This window comes from Protopterus annectens, chromosome 5.part1 (assembly GCF_019279795.1).
Source record: "Protopterus annectens isolate FY-2018-M chromosome 5.part1, PAN1.0, whole genome shotgun sequence".
Classification (NCBI taxonomy): domain Eukaryota; kingdom Metazoa; phylum Chordata; order Ceratodontiformes; family Protopteridae; genus Protopterus; species Protopterus annectens.
The window spans coordinates 144,159,189-144,178,420 of NC_056736.1; positions in this window are offsets into that span (position 1 = coordinate 144,159,189).

Here is a 19,232-nt window from a genome sequence, read left to right on the forward strand (position 1 = left end):
TGCTTTGTGGTTGTCTTTAGAATCAGTGGCGATTTTGTTTTCAAACTAGCGTTGGAGGATTTTATCAGGGATCGCAGCTTCTTACTGAGGCTGACCAGGGAGCTTTATGGGTAAAAGAAGAGAAAAAAATGGTTCCTTCATGAGCACTGAAGCCTTTGGTCTACCCATAGGATCCCAATCAGTTATTTTATTTGCCTTTGACATACTCATGCTCATGCCTTCACCCACCAATGGTGTTGTATACACAGATAGCTCCTGAGTATTACGTGATTGGATAGACTCAACCACCTGACTAGTTGCTATAGTAACTGGACTAATATTGCGATTGTGGGCCAGTGTTCCCCTGTACCTTTTGCAATGGTATCAATCTAGATTTGTTCACATCAGTATGTGTGCCGGCTCAAGGCCATGTAAAAACATGACCTGCCTGGAAATCACGACTGTCCCATTGTATCTGGTTTCTTTTTTGTTGTGCAAGTCTAGCTTCGTAAAATTAAATCTGTTCCATAAGGGATCTCACTCAGGTGTCACTCTCAGCATCGCTAAGCAGGCTACAATTAATATCGTAGTGCCCTTGCATCCTGTTAGATAATTGCTCTTCCACAGGACAGAAGTACTGTATTAATAGACACATATAGGTATGACTAGTGTCTAAGTTGATTTTCTGCCATTTTGCCAAAAACTTGGGGTGAGAGTCTCTGTAAGCAGGCATTGTGAAGACCCTCAACCATCAAGGAGCAATATTCAGGGCATTGCATACTTCAAAATACATGCACTGATATTGTAGCCATTTTAGCTGGTACAAATCATCTTCCATGGACTGTAATGTCTCTTGAAACCACCCTAAGTCATTTACACTCAGCTTCCCTTCTTGTTCAGATGTTAAAACATTATCAAGTAAAAGTAGATTACTGGCAATATATATATATATATATATATATATATATATATATATATATATATATATATATAGATATGTATACTTATTTATATAGTCTCTTTTACACCCTGAGGTGTTCATCAAGAATCCATTATTCAGCATATTGAAGAAAACATTGCCTTCTGACATATCTTGGGTTGAGACACAAACACTGTATTAGAAAAAACAAACCTCAAAACCCCAACTGCCGCTCAGTGATACAAACAAAGAGAATAAATGCAGCCAAATATCGAAGCAGCTATGGCAGAATATTCTCAACCCCAAGCCAAGGTATAGTAGGTATCCCGATATAAATCCACATGTGTTGCTCCAGATAGAAATACACTTTATTGAAGATAAAATAACAACAGGTAAGCGCTTTCACAAACATCTGTTTGCTTCATCAGACCATAAACAAGCACAATCAGCCTCCCCTTTAATATCCATGCAAATGATGAAATTCAAATAGACAAATCACAATTAGCTCTACATTCAAAGCACCTCCCATGGTCCAAATCCTAAAAAATAAAAAGATATAACATATTTTAAACTATATATAACATAAACCTAAAAATAAATGGTTTGTCAACAAACTATGTTGTCCTGGGACATCTTCATGTGGGGGGGTTAGGTTACTATCAGGGGGAGTTATGTGGGTTGGGGAGGTGAAAGGGTTAAGTAGAGGCAGTGAGGGTTGGGAAGAAATTATATAGTGATTGGGATGGGCTTAAGATGTTTAGTCTTGTGGAGTTGGGTTAAGCAATCATATTTTGGGATAGGCATTTGAGTTGATGATCTCAGGGTTAATTACTGTTCAGTATGTTAGATCAAGGTTTGAAAGTTGTCCCTGCATTTGGGTGTTTGTAATCAATAGTAAAAGGGAGCAACGGACATTGGCCATAGGTAAGAGTTTGTAGTTCCTGTAGTGGGCTGGACGAGGTTACAGATAATGCATTTTAGTTGGTGCTCATTAAGGCATGTTAAGGTGGATGGGGTTCAGGTAGGTGGCATGGATCACAGCACTCTTAGTATCATAGGAAGTTATAAGGCTACTGGCTTGGGGATGATTACAAGCTAGACAAGTCTGTCTCTTATTTCTGGGGATATGAGTTGTAGCACAAAAAAAAAAGAGGGGGCTGATTCCATACTTTGGTGCAGAGTTTGGCAAACACTTGATGGGGTGGCAGGGGTCCTTATCAGTGCCTCCATGTTATGTAATTATTGGTATGTGTGCACAAAAATGTATTATTTTCTTTTCTTTGCAGATTATGTTTTTACCACCAGAATGGGGCACAATGTGGGGCTGAGTAATTACCTTATTAAGGACCCTTCAAAGGGAAAGGCTAAGGAAAGGCAGTGGTTAAGGATGGTTAGTAGTCTGAGTGTTCTGGTTTGAATGGTTACTAGGAGGTCTGAGGGTTCTAGTCTGGATCGTCATTTTGGTAATGAGTGAACTGGGTGTGTTTATGGATGGGCACGTAGAGTACTTCATTGGTAGAACTAGGTAGTGGGTGAGCTAAGGTGATATGCTACGGTTAACAGGGTCTTGGGTATGATACTTGCTATTAGTTTGACTGGGTGCCATCTTGAGTTCAAGGGGTTATAGTTTGTGTTTTTTTTTGTGGTTATAGGCTGTCAATATATTCAGGTTGAGCCATGATTTCAGCGTTGAAGGCAGCGGGCTAAAAGGGTATGTTTATTTTATTTTATTTTATTTTATTTTATTTTACATTTGTTAACCGGGAGGATCCGACTGGATATATGTCCATTTTTTTTTCAGAGGAGGGGGAGAAGCTATGTTCTCTTGGTGTGGATGTTCCAGTGTTACAACGGGGTTATGGTAATCTTACTTTATTTAGTTTCATTGGGTGCGTTTCAGTGTTGGCATGGCAAAGGGGTTTATGACAGGATTCTAGGGTACTTTACACATGATGGGTACACTAAATGATATTTGGCTTGACCCTTCCCTTTATGGGAAGTGGATTGAAAATTTTGGGTAGAAGGGAGGGGGAACAGCCGGGTCAAGCTGGTTGGCGGAGAAGAGGGATAGGCTTGCCTTCTTCTGTTCCCCCTCCAATATCTGGATATTCATTTCAGGGATCTGGGGAAAGGAAACAAGTAGTTGGAGGAAACTTGCTGAATAGATAAGCAAGCTGAGGTAAGGATGGTGCTTATTTGGTGGAAGGTAATTCAATGGATGGTGTATGAAGTCAGTTGGGACGCTGCTTCATAAGTAAAGTAAACGAGCAGAGGTATGGACCCTGCTTGTTGGTCAGGGTGAGTAGGTACGCTGCACTGATTAACATTACAAGGATGCAATGCTCTATTTAGAATCAATTATATCATGAATAGCTGTAATTAATAAAGTTGCTGATCAAAGCCATGTTATGGAAATTTAATAAAGGTCGTCAAATGTCATTTGGTGTGATGTGTGTTATTGAAGGGGACCGGGACAAATATATGTTACACAAATAAATATACAAAAATATATACTATATTATAAAACCTAAAAATAAATATATGTTATACAAATAAATTTACCAAAATATATTCTATTTTATAAAATAGATATTATAAACAATCATTTTAGCAGTCTCCTATTCCTTAACGTAGAAGTGATGATAAGATGGTCATTCAAACATTGTCCTATATGCGCCCCTAGTTTTATAATCCAGTCAATCTCTCCTCATTTCCATTCTTGAGCTAATGTCACCCATCCTAGCATCTTCCTTAACCATTTCTAGTACACTGGACTTAAAATGATGTTCTATTTCACAAGATAGAATGTGTTTGGCAACAGCACTATAATTCTGTCCCATTTTTAGACAATACATATGAACCCTGATGCACTCTCTTAACATTCTATTAGATTTATCCACACAGAATGCTTTACAGAGAGTGCACTGGGCTAAATACACTCTACTGTATTAAATATTCACTTTTCCATTCATGTCTCCCAAATCTCATATGCTTAGTTTTTGATGTATTTATCAGCATATTATTCTCCTGTGCCCAAGTGATCAATTTAATCAAGTTATTTTGCATACATGCGGTCATGTGGATTTATTGGATTATTTTATACCTTACTTGTTGACTTCAACTGGTACCTTTATTTCCACAGTGGCATTATTGGCATTATTGGTTTTTGTTTTATTTTGCATACATGCCTTATCTGCAACACATGTAATCAGTTTACCCAATTTCAGGACATCTGCATATAGACAGTAGAACACCTCAGATGAAAAAGTTAGGTTTGAAAGATATAATCTAAGCAAGTAAGGGCCTAGGACAGAGCCCTGTGGGACACCCTGACTGTATCCAAGTATTTCACCTGTCCAGTTGCTGTATGATACTTGCCATGTCCTATTTGTAAGCCACAAAACAGTCACAGAAACCAGCACTAAGGTAAACTGTTGGAATACAAAGTAGCACATAAAAGATGAATTCCAGATATGGACACAGAGATATTGATTCGTTTCACTTTTTTAATGCTTCCTGTCCAAAAATACCTGTAATAGATGGTCTTCCAAAAATCCATAAGGGTTTGAAAAATCTCCAAATGAGACCTATGGTATCTGGAAGAGGGTGGATAACACAACCCATCTCACATTATTTACAGACTGCACTGATTTGCTAGTTAAGTAGAATAGAAAGTTATATAAAGGACTCTGAGGATTTTCTAACACAGTTAAGTATATGGGTTGATAAGAGTATGGTGAGCAATTTTTTGTTTGTTACATTAAACATTAAATCGCTGTTTATGGTCACCCTTCTGATACTGGAATAGAAGCAGTAAAATACTTTTTGGGACATAATACCCCATTATCTAACAGCAGAGTATGTAATATATGTGAATTATTAGATCTGGTGTGGAAAAATAATGTATTTCTGTTTTATGATCAGATCTACCACCAAAGAATAGGTGTTGCCATGGGTAAACCAGTGGTAAACACTTATGCAAACATTGTTGTATCACAATGGGAAGGTATGTTTATTTATAGAGGTGAATATAAAGATAGTATACTGTTTTATAAGTGTTTTGTTGATGACGTGTTTTTGCTTTGGAATGGTAATATCGAAGACCTTAGGCTCTTCATTCAATATGTGAATTGCACCACTACTTATTTAAAATTTAGCATGGAGTAGTTTGATAGTTGCATCACATATTTAGATGTTAAGCTAGAGAGACAGGGGGACGAGTTCAACACCATGGTACATAAAAGGAGGTACAAGCAAATAGATATTTACATACAACAAGTCTACATGCCCTCATACATTTAGAAGTGTAGTAAAAGCCAACTTTTGAGAACTAGCCTCCTGAATACACAAGATGAAATATTTCTTGATCAGTCTAAGGAGATGATAACTGAATTCGAGAAACAGGGATATAGCACTTCTATGTTACAACAAATACAGAATGAAGTACAAAATATAAGAGAAAATACTGCTAAACCATACATTTATGATAAGAATGATGGTAATATGGACAGCTGTCGTAATGACTGACCTGTGATTGCAACGTATATTACTACTTATAATAGGAAATCATATGCAGTTAAACATGTAATAGAAAAAAATGGAATATTTTAGCAACAATGCCAGAGGTAAAGAAAATTATTGATGAAAAAACATATTTTGAACATAAAAAAATTATTGCATTTTAAAATCATTTTTATGCTATAAGGATGTTAAATACAATCATGGACCACGTGAATATACTAAAATTGGCACGTACCCATGTTATACTTGTGTATGCTGTAAAGATATTGAGAAATAATAGTATATTTATACATACTAAAACAAGAAGGGAATATGCATTTAATATCTATGCTACATGTAATACATGCTGCACAGCATTTTATATAGGAAAATGTAAGAGGAAACTGAAGGAAAGAATCACAGAACACAAGTCAGAAATTAAGAGGAATGTGGCCACAAATGCATTGGCTAAGCATATAGCGGAAAGGGGTATAGAACACAAATTTCAGTTCAGAGTAATAGAATTTTTTTTTTTAATTTTATTTATTTTGCATTTGTTAACCAGGAAGTTCCGACTGGACTAGGTCCATTTACAGCTTAGGTCCGGGAAGAAAAGCTCCACATTGTTAGACATGAGAAAAAAATATTTTTTTACAGAGTAGTACAGCAATCATGTATGTTATACAAGAAAACAATCAGATATTTGCATTAGAAATGCAAGCAGACAAGACACTTTTCAGCAGTCAGAGAAGTTACAAACAGCAGGGATAGAAGCTATTTACAGGCTGGACTAATGGCTATTAGAGATGTAGTCCTACAGAGGAATTACAGTGCCTAACTTGGAATTGGTGAAAGGGTCGGAGGAGTAGGACAGGAAAGCTTAAGTTTAAGTAATACAAGGACACAGCCAGGTATTCATTAGATGTGGTTTGAGGGAGTTTTTGAAGTGTGAGGTGGTGCTGGCAGTGGTCAGTGGGGTGGGGAGGCAATTCCAGTTTCTAGCAACGGTATGGGAATATAGTGCTTTTCCTGCAGTATTATTTGCTCTAGTGATGCAGAGGAGATATTTGTCACTAGATCAGAGAGGGCAATTTGCTGTGTAGTGGGTAAGTAGTTGAGTTAGTGATGGGGTTTTACCAGGGTTTTTAAGACTATTGTAGGCAGTGACTTGCTGGTGGTAATTAAGTAGTTGAGGTAGTTCTAGCCAATTTAGATCTCTTAGAGCAACACAGTGATGTGTTCTAAAGGTGGTGTTTTTAGCAAATTTGGTGATCTTATTGTAGCGTGTTTGTCTAGATCTATTCTCTTGATGTGGGTGAAAACTGGTGCTGCATACATCAGTGTGGATAATAAGTGAGTCTGGGCTAGAGTGAGTCTTGCTTGGTCTGAGAGAAAGTTTTAGTGTCTATATAGTGTGCCCATTGTTTTGTGAACCTTTTTGATGGTTTGTGAGATATGAACATCAAAATGAAGGTTATTGTCAATTTCAATGGCTTGAAGTTTGGTGTGGTCAGAAGGGGAAATGGTAGTGCCATTTTTAGAGGTGGGGTGAAGGAGAGGGGAGAAGTTTTTGATTTGTTAGGGGTAAATAGTAGTAATTTAGTTTTATTGGGGTTTAGGATGAGTTGAATATCAGAAATCCGTTTTTCTTCAGAGTTAAATGTTTCCTGGGTGAATTGTTGCAGAATGGCTGGAGATGGGGCTGTGCAGATCAAAGTTGAATCATCTGCATATTGAATAAGTCTGGCATGCTGGGTTTAAATATGTAGATTATTGGTGAAGATAGAAAAGGGAAGTGGGCCCAGTACTGAGCCTTGTGGGACACCTATGGTGATGGGAAGTTGAGGGGACATTTTACCTTGCCATTGGACCGATTGTTGTCTGTCAGAAAAGCAGTTTCTAAACCAGGCTATGGTAGATGGTGCAAAGGAGAGTGAGGCTAGAGAATCTAGCAGAATGGAGTGTGAGACCATGTCAAATGCTTTGAAGAGATCCAATAAAAATGGCAGATGTAAAGGTACTATTGTTCCTGTATTGGTTAACTAAATTAGTGAAAGAGAGAAAAGCAGTGGTTGTGCTACGATGTGAGCAGGAGACATGTTGTGTGGTGGACAGGAGTTGATGTGTGTTCAGGAATTTCATGATTTGGAAGTGGATATACATCTCCAGAATTTTAGATAGGGGGGATAGAATGGTGATGGGTCGGTAGTTTGAAAAATCATAAGAGTTCCTGCCTTTATGAAGAGGAATGATATAGGAAAGTTTCCAGAGTTTTGGGATATGGGATTCCTGTATGGAGTGGTTTATAAGGATGGATACCAGGTAAGATATAGATTCAGCAGCAATTATTAGGAAGACATCAGGTAAGTTATCGGCTGCAAGGGTGGTAGGTTTTAGTTTTAGAAGGAGCTTTTTGATTATAGAGGTGGGGACTGGAGGGGGGAATACTTTCTGGATGATTGGATGGGGTGCATAGAAGGGCTGTTTTTGGATAGTTGGCTGGATAATGCCAGGATGGACTCTATAAAGTGGTGATTAAATTGAGTGGCTATATCAATGGTATTGTTGGTGGAGTTTGGGGCTGGAGTAGTGGTTTTGCCTGGTTTTAGTAAGGAGTTGATAGACTGCCAGACTTTTTGTGGGTTTTTTGAGTATTTGCTTTGGGCCTCTAGGAAGTAGTTCAGTTTATCTTGATTGGTTTGTTGTTTGGCCTGATTTCTAAGCTGCTGGTAGTTTTGTTTAGAACAGGTGGTGTTATCCCTTTTCCAGATTTTCCAGGCTTTATCTCTGCAGTTTAGTAGGGCACTAGTTTCTCTACTTAGCCATGCTGCATAGTTGGCTTTCACTCTAACTTTCCTAGTAGTGGCGAGTCTGTTAAAGATGTTGACAAAAGTAACATTAAAGTAGTCAATTGCCTGGTCTAATCCAAGGGTTTGTAGTGGTTCCCAGTTACAATGGCTTAGAACAGTGTTGAGATCATTAGGGTTTATGTTGCGATCATCTTGTTCTAGTCTATGAATTATGTCCTTGGGTAGGGTAGTGCGTTTGCATAGTAGGAATATGGGAGGTGGTCACTGAGGCCATCTGGTAGAAAACCTGTCTGGTAGTTTTGTTTGGGGTAATTGAAAATACCCAATCCAGAATGGATTGTTTTTGTGTTCTTTTGTCTGCTCTAGTGGGTTCTTGAATGAGTTGAGAGAACCCATATTGATTAATGTGGATAGTGGGGTTATTGAAGTTACAGGTTGTCCAGTCAGTATTTAGGTCACCTAGTAGGATAGTTTCTTGTGGTAGGTTATCTTTTATCCACTGTAAGATTTACTCTGTTATGGGTGAGTTATTCCCGGGGGAATGTAACAGCAGAGAATGTTTTTTTTTTTTTTGTTTTGTTTTTTGTTTAAGCATAGGACTGAAGAAATGGTTTCAGTGTTATGGAATTTAGGTTGAGGGGTTTGAGGGAGTTGGAGGTTAAGTGTGTTTTTACAGAGAATGGCTACTCCACCTCTTTTTCTGACTAATCTATCCAGTCTTAGGATATCACCTGGGGGAAGAAATTCTTCATTTTGGATTCTTGGTTTTTGCCATATAAAAATATAAGTGGTGGAGATATGAATAATGATCTAGAGCTTTGTGAATATGAATGGATTACACTGCTAGATGTAGACCACAGACCAGGCTTGAATGTAGCTACTAGTATTAAACCTGTACTCATTTACTGTTGTTGTACTAATTTATTGATCGGTGTTTTGTGTATGACCGTGTCAAATGCTGAAGCTAAATCTATATAAATTACATCACAGCACAATTTTTCATTCATAACTGTTATTATATTGTTATAGAACATCATGTTACAGGTGGTAATAGATCTGTTTTCAACATATTCATGCAGATATATGGTTTCAAGTCCCAACCTATCCAGTTCTGACAATAACTTATCCAATATTACCTTTTCCATTATTTTTCCACAACTTGAAAGTAGACTTAAGGACTTGTATGACTCCGGGTTTGTGCTAATCCCCTAAGCGCATCTCTCCAATCCTGAGGAATATCCCCATATTTATATGATCTAGTGAATAATAGATATAATGGTACCATAACTTCTTGATGAATGTCATTGTTATTAATTCCGTCACCTTCCTGTGCTTTGTTTGGATTCAGTTTGTGCAGTTTGTTTTCAATATAGTCTAATTTGATTCCAGTACCTAGGGTTACCTGTATGTCACTAGGACAACTTATCACCCCTTTTGTGGAACCAAACTGTTTTGCATAAGATTTTGTAAATATATTTATAATCTGTTGTGTCTGAGAATACATTTTAGAACCTGCACACAGTTTATCAATTTGTGTGTATTTACTCTTTTCATGTCTTGTGCAGCTATAAAAAAGAATGTTCTATTATGCTCAATATCTTTATATAAATTTTCTTGAACATTTTTATTGATTTTGTCTCACACTATGCTTAATCTGTTTGTCCAGCTTGTTTATTTCAGTTTGCAAAGTTGTAGTTTGACATCTCTTCCATTTCTTATATTTTTTCTCTCACCTTAATCAGATATCTTGTTCTTTGGAAATAATACCCCCTGATGTTGTATGCCTAGCTCCTGATGTTAAACATTTTTTTTTGCACTCAGTTTTTCTTTCAAAACTTTCCACATTCCATTTGCAGTTTTTCCACTGAAAACCTCACTCCACTTAGTTTTACATAGTGACTGTTTTGCTTCCTTACAATCCGTTATTAACCTTCCGTGCATTGGTTTAGATTTTAGTTTGGCAGAATTATCTAGCAACAAATTAACCTTTATAACCCCATGATCACTGCACATCAATGGTGGTAAAACAAACATTTCTAGTATGTTCTGTACCCTGGTAGTGTTTTTTTTTTTATGATCTGAAGAAATTGTTGTTACTGAATATACTTTGTGAATAATTTCCTTACTAACATTGTTGAATCAATATTATTTCAGTCTGTTAATGGTAAATGTAAGTCCCCAGCTAATATTATTACCCCCCCCCCCGTGTTTCATGCAAGAGATGTATGAATTCTTCTAGGTCATCTGGACTTGACTTTGGTGGTCTATACACTCAAAACATTGTTATATGTTCCAGGGTTGTCTTTATGGTCACAGTTACACAGTCTATAATATTGGTGTTATCACTGAACATGTAATAATCACAGGTCTCATAATTATCTTTAATCCCTATCCAACACCTTCACCTGATTTTTATACCCTGACAGAACTGGTTTCCAGTCATTGTTCTTTAACCATGTTTCACAAACAATAACAAAATCAGTCTTGTGGGAAGGTAGCAAATTTTCTAATAAAAAAACATTATTATTAATGCTCCTAGCATTAGCAACCATCAGAGATGCATCAAGTGTTGCTATTTGTGAACTGTTAAATTTTTGACCTGGCAAAAATGATGCCTAGTGTTTGTCAAATATTAGCAAAATATCTGCTGCAAAAATTATTTTTCCTGATCTTGAAAAATACACACCATCCTTTCTGAACATGTGTGCCCAAAACTAGGCTTGGATGCTCTACACATTTCCATTTTTAAGAATACATTTTTATCCATGTAGGTATTTACCCAAAAAATCTTTATATTCATAGTGACCTGACTATCCTTTCAATAGGTGATTTGTGAAAAATATGTCCTAACACCAGTACAAGCTATACTATCTAAGAGGACTGTTAGTTCCCTACTAACAGTCAGATAATACTTGCGGATGACATAATTTGTACCAACATGAATAAAAACAGATTTGTACTTCCTTACATTAAAGTGTTCCAAGGCTTGTCTCACATCTTTTACTTTTTCTCCTGGTAAGCATAACTATTCTATGTGCATTATTTTCTCTGCAAATATAATTATCAGTTCCTCTAATAACTGAATCTCTAATTACAAGAATATCTTTGCTGGCCAGCTATGAAGAATCTTTAGCTTCTAATACAGTAATATATGCTCTATCAATTGTTACAAAGGATAGATCTTCATCACCATTAGTCTTATTAATCCCACTGTTTTCAATGTGTATTAAATTCTCATCCAGCTGGTATTGCAAATCCACAGCTTGAGCCTTGTAGTTAACATCTTTCTTTCTCTTCTTTTTTTCTTACAGTAATGTTCTTCAATCCTTCCATGTTCAATTTTGATTTCTTCCTTTTCGCCTGTCCCTTGCCACTTTTTTCTGCCTTCTCTGTTGGAAAAATGATGCCTTTTTCTGTAGACTGAAGGTTTTCTGATAGAAAAATATCATCATTCCCTGTAATCTGTGCGTTGCATAACAAAACGGTGTCCTTGTTACTACGTATTCTCTTTCCTTTACAGTCATTAGTCAGTTTCTTTTTCTTCCTTATTATTTGTTGTGAGCTTCTTCCTTTCTTCCCTTTTTTGTTTCCTTCTATACAAACTGGATCCTTAGATTGCTGAATACGTGCATCCAGGATTCCAAAGTTGTCAGAGGCATCATCCTATTTCATAGGGCTTAAATTGTTATTTGCAGGCAATAGATGCATCATTTCCTAAATGTGTTCTATTTGTTCTATGCCTAACATTATTTATTTAATCAGTCCAGTCATTAATATATGATACAACAGCTCTCCAAGCCATGCCAATTGCACAAGTGCAATCATCATCATCAAGTCTAGATTTACTTCTAACAGTGGTAAGCAAATAATCCAACTTTTGACATGAGGAACACATATTACCAGTGTTATCAGCTGTTGCCCTTAAATATGCATAGCATTTATTACACTGTTCAAGATGTTTGTGCATTTGCAAATCATTATATGCATACTCAGTCAAGGAATCCATATCCAGCTTCAAATGAATAAATACTGTTAAAGAAAAGAATAGTCAATACAGTAACCGCAGGATTCAAAGAGAACTTAAATCAACTTCTATGACAAAAAATCACAGCAGCAATATACAACTAAATAGTAAAAAGGTTGAGACATGACTGTTTCACCTCTTGCAGAGAACTGATTATGTGTCTCCCTTGTATTGAAAAATTAAAGTGGATGGGTATTTCATCTCTACGGATACTAAAATGTGCAAAAAGGTGCCACGTTTTGTCTATCATGTTTTATTTTCATAGGGAAGTCATGTGCAAAAGTGATTCTGTTACCATTCCAGTTTAAAACTTTTTTTCTTTTTGGCAGCTGTGAGAAGCCTGGATACATCCTTATAGTTCTAAGATTTTAACATAAATTTGTCTTAGTTTATCTGGTGTAGCTGTCTAACTGATCAGACAATGTATCTTCTCTATGGTGATCTAGTTTGCTTCTGCTTTGTTTTCTAATACATGGCTCAATATTTTATTTACGGTTTTCATTAAGCTTGACTGTCCATACATCTCTGGAACTCCATGTACCAAGATATTGTTATGTCTGCTTCTAGATCCAATAGTTGTGTGTATATCTTGAATATTTTTAGCACTGGTGTTAAAATCTTTTTGACGTTGCTCAATTTTTACTTCATTTTTCACCACTTTTGCTTCACTTCAGTTCTAGTAATTTAAAAATCTGGTTAATTGTATTGTCAAGCATTTGAATCTGACCAGAAAGTTGTTGTATGGCTGACTGGAGAGGTTGCAGTGACAGATTTATCTCTTCTAGGATGGGGGATTGATCTGTTTTATCTTTAAATAATGCTTTTTTACCCTCTTGTTGCTTGTCTGTTCACACCTGCTTTGAAGCATTGTTTACTGGTGAATGAGCAATGAGAGTTTAACTTTTGTGTTTTGAGTATCCATGTGTTCATTATCACTTGAGATTTTGTTGCATCAATGAAATACTTAGTGTCATTGCAGTTTTACTTTAACCACTTTCAATGGCTTTTAATGGTCCATGCTTTACAACTCTTTCCTTCTCTCTTGTAGCTGAGAGGATGCAAAGCACTCATGGGCACCTGCAACCAGATTGCAGCACTTCCTCCAGGTTTGTTTGTGGTGAGTTCACTAAGGTATTATAATTGTAGAGTAATAGACAGTTTTTAAGTATAGGAATTTCTTGCCTAATGTCTGAATTTAAGTTGTTTGCAGTTTTGATGCAGTGCATGTTTTACTGAGCTTTGTTGGCATGCAGTTCACAGGTCAGCCACCATCTTGCTCTCCCACCCTTTGAGAGTTCTTAGTAAAAGCAGTCAAGGAATTATACATTTACAAGCAAGTTCATATGGTACCCAAAGCTGGGTCTACTGACTAAATATTTCACATTGAAAAAACATAAGCCATTGGCTTACATTTTCAGTTAAAACATATATAATTGTATCATTTTGATTTCCTTCTTATTATTATTTCACCACAACTGCCTTTTCTTCTTGATAGAGGAAATACATTTTCTGCTTTGCAAGTCATATTTCTCAGATATGAACTGAAAACAATATGCCTTTTGAATTGTTTCAATCCATAATATCAAATGACATTTTTGTTTACTTAATCTCTTACCCATCATATCCGTTTTACTAAACATTTGTAATAATATCATCCTTCTGCAATGTTGTGGCTTTAACCCATCTATGTAGAATATAGGCATCAAATAAAGCCTGGTCTTTAGCAATGTTAAACTCTTTTCAGATATACATTAACTGGAATGATTATTACATTCTCCTAACTTTTGCTTTAAATTTAGTAAATTGTTTTAAGAAACCCAATGATTTTCCCATCATGCAACACTTCCACCACATATGTTATTATTGGCTATTTTTCTTGATGTATTTGTATTTGACAATGGTAGAATGACCAATCAACTTAATGTAGCATCCATTTAATATAATGTGTGTTTTCAATAACATAGCAAATTTGAAAACTATAATGCATAAAAGGTAAAGCCTGACATTTCATGTAGTATGTCCTTTATTAATCAAACCATGAAGGCAGAAAACATTTTTCCTTTGCAAATTAGGCAGCCTCAGTAACTGAATGGAGAGCACACTCAAACTGAGTGCCTATGGCTGTGAGTTATTTTCCCATTCCTGGTATGTAGACTAACGTTACAATGCTAACACTACATTGCAACAGATGTTGGGGTACTGCACTCCTAAGTATGCTATTTTTTGATGAGATGCTAAACTGAGACTCCATCTGCCTGAGTTAATGATTGCTTGTATGGATGTAAAGCTCCCACAGCACTTATTGAAAATAGTACAGGTCCTTTATTTAGACATATTTACACCCATTTCATAGCTACATATTTATATATTTATATGTATATACACATACATAAATTTACAAGTAAGCTAATTTCATATTTACAAACATGCATACTTACACACTCCCAGAAACTTTGAGATGTTAAAACTAATTTGTTACTTAATCCTTTGGCCATAACCATAAGCTAATATACTCCAAAATATATGACAATAACTGTCTTATTGAACTGTACTTCCTTAAATTTTGCATTCAATATAGTCCATATCACCAGAAACAACTTTTTATCAATATTTTCTATATCCTTTACATTTATGTTCATAAAATAGCCATAGAAAATCATGTTTATGTTAATATCCTTCACCTTCTTAACATTTTACAGCAATTTTTCTTTATTCACTGCTTCCCATATTTTTAACCATTTTGTACCCTAAAACATGTTTCACTGTTTCAGTTTGTCTACAATACAAATACAATCTTTCTGTCATTGATTTATACATCACACAACTGTTCACCAGTAACTTTATTTATTATTAATCTTTAGAAAAAATCCTGATATTTTAATATATTCTTAAACCTGATTTTCCTTTTTATGCAACAGTTTGTGCAATATCTTCAAGATTTTCAATGAACTCACAACATAAGTGTTTATTACATTCTCAAGCCATTTCCATTTATTCTTTTCTAATGGTTCTATATTTAATTTCCATAGCATTATCCTTTCTTTATAATATTTCACTTTGTCATTCACTAAACATTTTAAGCCTTTCTTTTCCCCATTTTAAGCCTTTCTTTTCCCAGTTTTGTTTGCAAACAACCCTGCATTTGCAATTAAATATTTTTTCCTCTTTGATTTTACTCTTTATCATAACCCAAGCTAAATGTAATGAAGCCTCATAAACTGTAGGTTGAACTAAGTTCAGACCTTCTTCACTTATACTGAAATACAGAACTCCCATGTTTACTGGGTTCAGTCTTGATTCCCAAAATTATATCAAAAGTTATTTGCAAAATGTCCTTTTCTTTCCCCAAAGGAATCATATTCACATTTGCTAAGAACGTCATTCTCCCCAGCATCACCAAATTCAACAAAGTCTTTTTTTTTAAATGCCATGCTGAACATTTTCTAAAACAAGCAAATATCTCCCTCAGTTGGTCTATTAACTCCTACCACTGTTTTAAAATCACTTATTGCATTCTTCCAACCCTGACTCCAAGTAATGTATCCTCATTTTCAAAAACATACACCCCTTCTATCTTAAAGATATCCCATAAACCTCTCATTTTTCTGTACTTAACTCTAGACATATTTTCTTTAATAAACTATTTACATTCACTAAAATTTCCTGATTCATAATTTATCCTTTGTATTTCTTAATATATCATCTATGTAGGATACAAGACTGGAATGCTAACATAGCACTGCATCTTACATTCAACATGCTTCATTAAATACTGCAGACCACTTCTAAGAGCATTCATAATTAAAGTAAATAGCAAGCTGCTTATGTGACATTCTTCCCTTACTCCACATTTCAATGCAGTTGTTTCACTGAGCTACCCATTCACTATCAAATTCATAAAATTATTATGATATGCAATTTTAATCACTTTCAAAAACCTTCCCTTAAACCCATACTGCTGAAGAAAATTTTGTAGATTTGTATGTCTTATAGTGCTCGATGTTTTATTAACATTAGAAATCAGAATTTTTACTTCCTCACTTCTATTAATTTATATTGTTCACTACTTCTTTTACTATCTAGTAAGTTCCTACTATTCTTTCTTTAATTACCATAACTTCATGGCATTATCACTTCCAGTAACAGCTTTTCTAAACACAACCGTAACATTTTTGTAATCTTTATTGTTTTGTATGATTGGTCTCCAGCTTCTAATATCAGAGTTATCTTCCTTTCATATCCAAGTACATTTTATTGCCACTTTACATATTTCTATTTTAATAAACTCTTGTTCTAACCACATATGCAGAAGTCTTGGAAAGAGCTCTTTTTGCCAATGATCTATTTCTATGCACTCCATATCTTAGTCCAACCATGCTTGCCACAGATGCATCCATAACCATTTTAGTACTTCATTTAATTCTTCCAAAGTAATTGCTTTCCAATATAGTTCTATCAAATCATTTAAAATGTCTTCATACCCCATTTGTTTCTCTCCATATTACAGGTTTCATTATACATATCAATTATATATTCCCCCATAACTGTTATTATATTCCTCTGATCACTCTTAATACTTCCTGTATAGTCCCTTATATTTTTATTAAGACATCATCCTCCTTTACTAAATTCCTCAAGTATGGAGAAATATTGTTTCCTCTCTTCTTAGGCATATTTCTGTTTATGTAACAATCTTTTCATTTTATGTTTATTAATTATTTAGTTCTTGTTTCCTAAAATAATCATTATTCCCTTCCAAGTCATTCCGTACTTTTTATGAAGCTTCTCATATGCCTGTTTTCTTTTTCTTCTAGTTTCCACCTCTATTTGCAAATGGTATTTATTGTATAATTTATAAAAGCTACTCACCATTACAATCAAAATTCAAAAATTCTACTAATGTTAGTTAATCCAACTACACTTTCCTGATTTCCTGCTACCAAAGATTTTTATCAATTTCATTTTAATTAATATTTTAATTTCGCTTCCTTAAATAGGATAATTTCCTTCAGTCTCTGCCAATATTTTTGTCAGTCTAACTAAAACTGGTCAGATTGTTAACAAAGTCTGCATTCTGAATTAGACCCTCTCATCATATTCTTTCTTTAAAATAAAGTGCACCTAATTTTATCTCAAACATTAATTCAGTGCAATAAATCTAAAAAATAAGACCTTTGGTGTTCCTCTATGCCTCACAGTTGCTCTTATACTATTATCATTTACCATTAGAAATGCATAATGCTGTAATTTGCTGTTATTAAAACAGTTTTCACTTCCGAACCCACATACCATTTATTTCTTTTTGTTTCTTTTTATTTACTGTTTCTATGTGTACAGGTATTTCCAATAAACATTGTTTTAAAACACACATTTCCAATTCATCATATGGAAATTGCCATAAACATTTTTAAAGTAGTCCCCCAACTAGTCTTTTCAACACATACAAAAAATTTTCTAGCAGCCTGCCCATTTCAGGTATAGTGCAGCAGAATGTCTCTTAACCTAAATTTATATATAATTACGCATCTCTTGCATTAATGAAACGCAGTCAGTTTGCTCATTTTTAACACCTTTTTTGAATTATCACTTGTGGCATAGGCAGACTTACATTTATATAAAAGTAATCATACCATATTAATAAATTCACATTTATAAACATTATAATGCTGATTTCTATTTATTTAGTAATTTTTTGCAGCCCCCAGAGTTAAACATAAGGCTTTACTATATCTATGCAATTTAAATCCTGTATTCCAGCTCGGAAATAATTTCCTTAGTTATACTCATTTGCTCATCCAGTATTCCTGACAAAGTACTCAGTATGGAATATTTAAAGTCTGCCAACTCATTTTACTCCCTAAAAATATGTTCCTAGTTGCCTCTTTCTTCCCATCACACCTCCAACATTTGCCATCTACCTAAGAAAATTTATTTGGAGTCTGCTTGGTGTATAAAAGTATCTATGCAAACACTTCCAAGCACAAATTCTACCTCTTCTAGATTTTATCACGTATTTGGAGCCATATCTATGTGCTCCCATTGTTTTTTGTGAATTACATATCTGATTTCTCTTCCTAATATTTTCTGACCTCTTCTGATTGATTCCTATAGCTATCATGCAATATTTTATATGTTCTACTAATTATCCCTTTTAAAAGCAGCTTTTGTTCTAGATTCAATTAAAACTCCAGCCAGTACAGGTCTTTCATTTAGGATTCTCCTATCCCTTTCTACCTATACTCTGATATCAATCTCTGATAGGGAAGGCAATCACTGGTCTACACTCCAAATGTCTTCTTGGCCTCTTCCCATTCTATTACCTTCCCTTCTCTAATTATTTGTTTCCAATACCTTGGTTCTTTCCCATTGTCATCCAGTAAATTCCAGCTCCCTCATGTCTGTTCTCTGTATCTTTGATTGTAGTTGTCCCTATCAGCAGAATCTAATTTATCTATTCTCATTTTGGCTTAGTTCTTAGTATACCTTCTATTACATTGTGAATATACCATTCTGTATAATTGTTATTAATCTTCTTAAGGATCTACATCCAAAATCCAAATATTTCCCTATTTCTTGAATTATCTCCCTGCTTCATCATCATCATCCCTTTGCACTTTGCATTATAAACTTCTGCTTGTGTTATGTATAACAGCCTTAACTCTGTAGCTCTAAAATATCCCTTAAAATCACCTAATCCTAAATCTCCTTGTTCTATTAGGAAGATGAACTTATCCCACTTGACTCTTGCCTTCCACCCCTCGTAAATTAAATCATTCTACTCTTTATTAATTACTGTTCACAACTTCTCCTCTGGTTCATAAAAACATGCCTGTTCTGTGTATAAAACTAGAGGGACTAAAAATATTTTACTGCTTGTATCTTGTTATCCATATCTATAGGTAAGAGCTTCCAGTTTCTCAGATTTTCTATTACATTTTGTTTAGTCTTTTCCCACATATCCTTAGCTTCCATAACTGAATCTTTTTTAATCCATACTCCT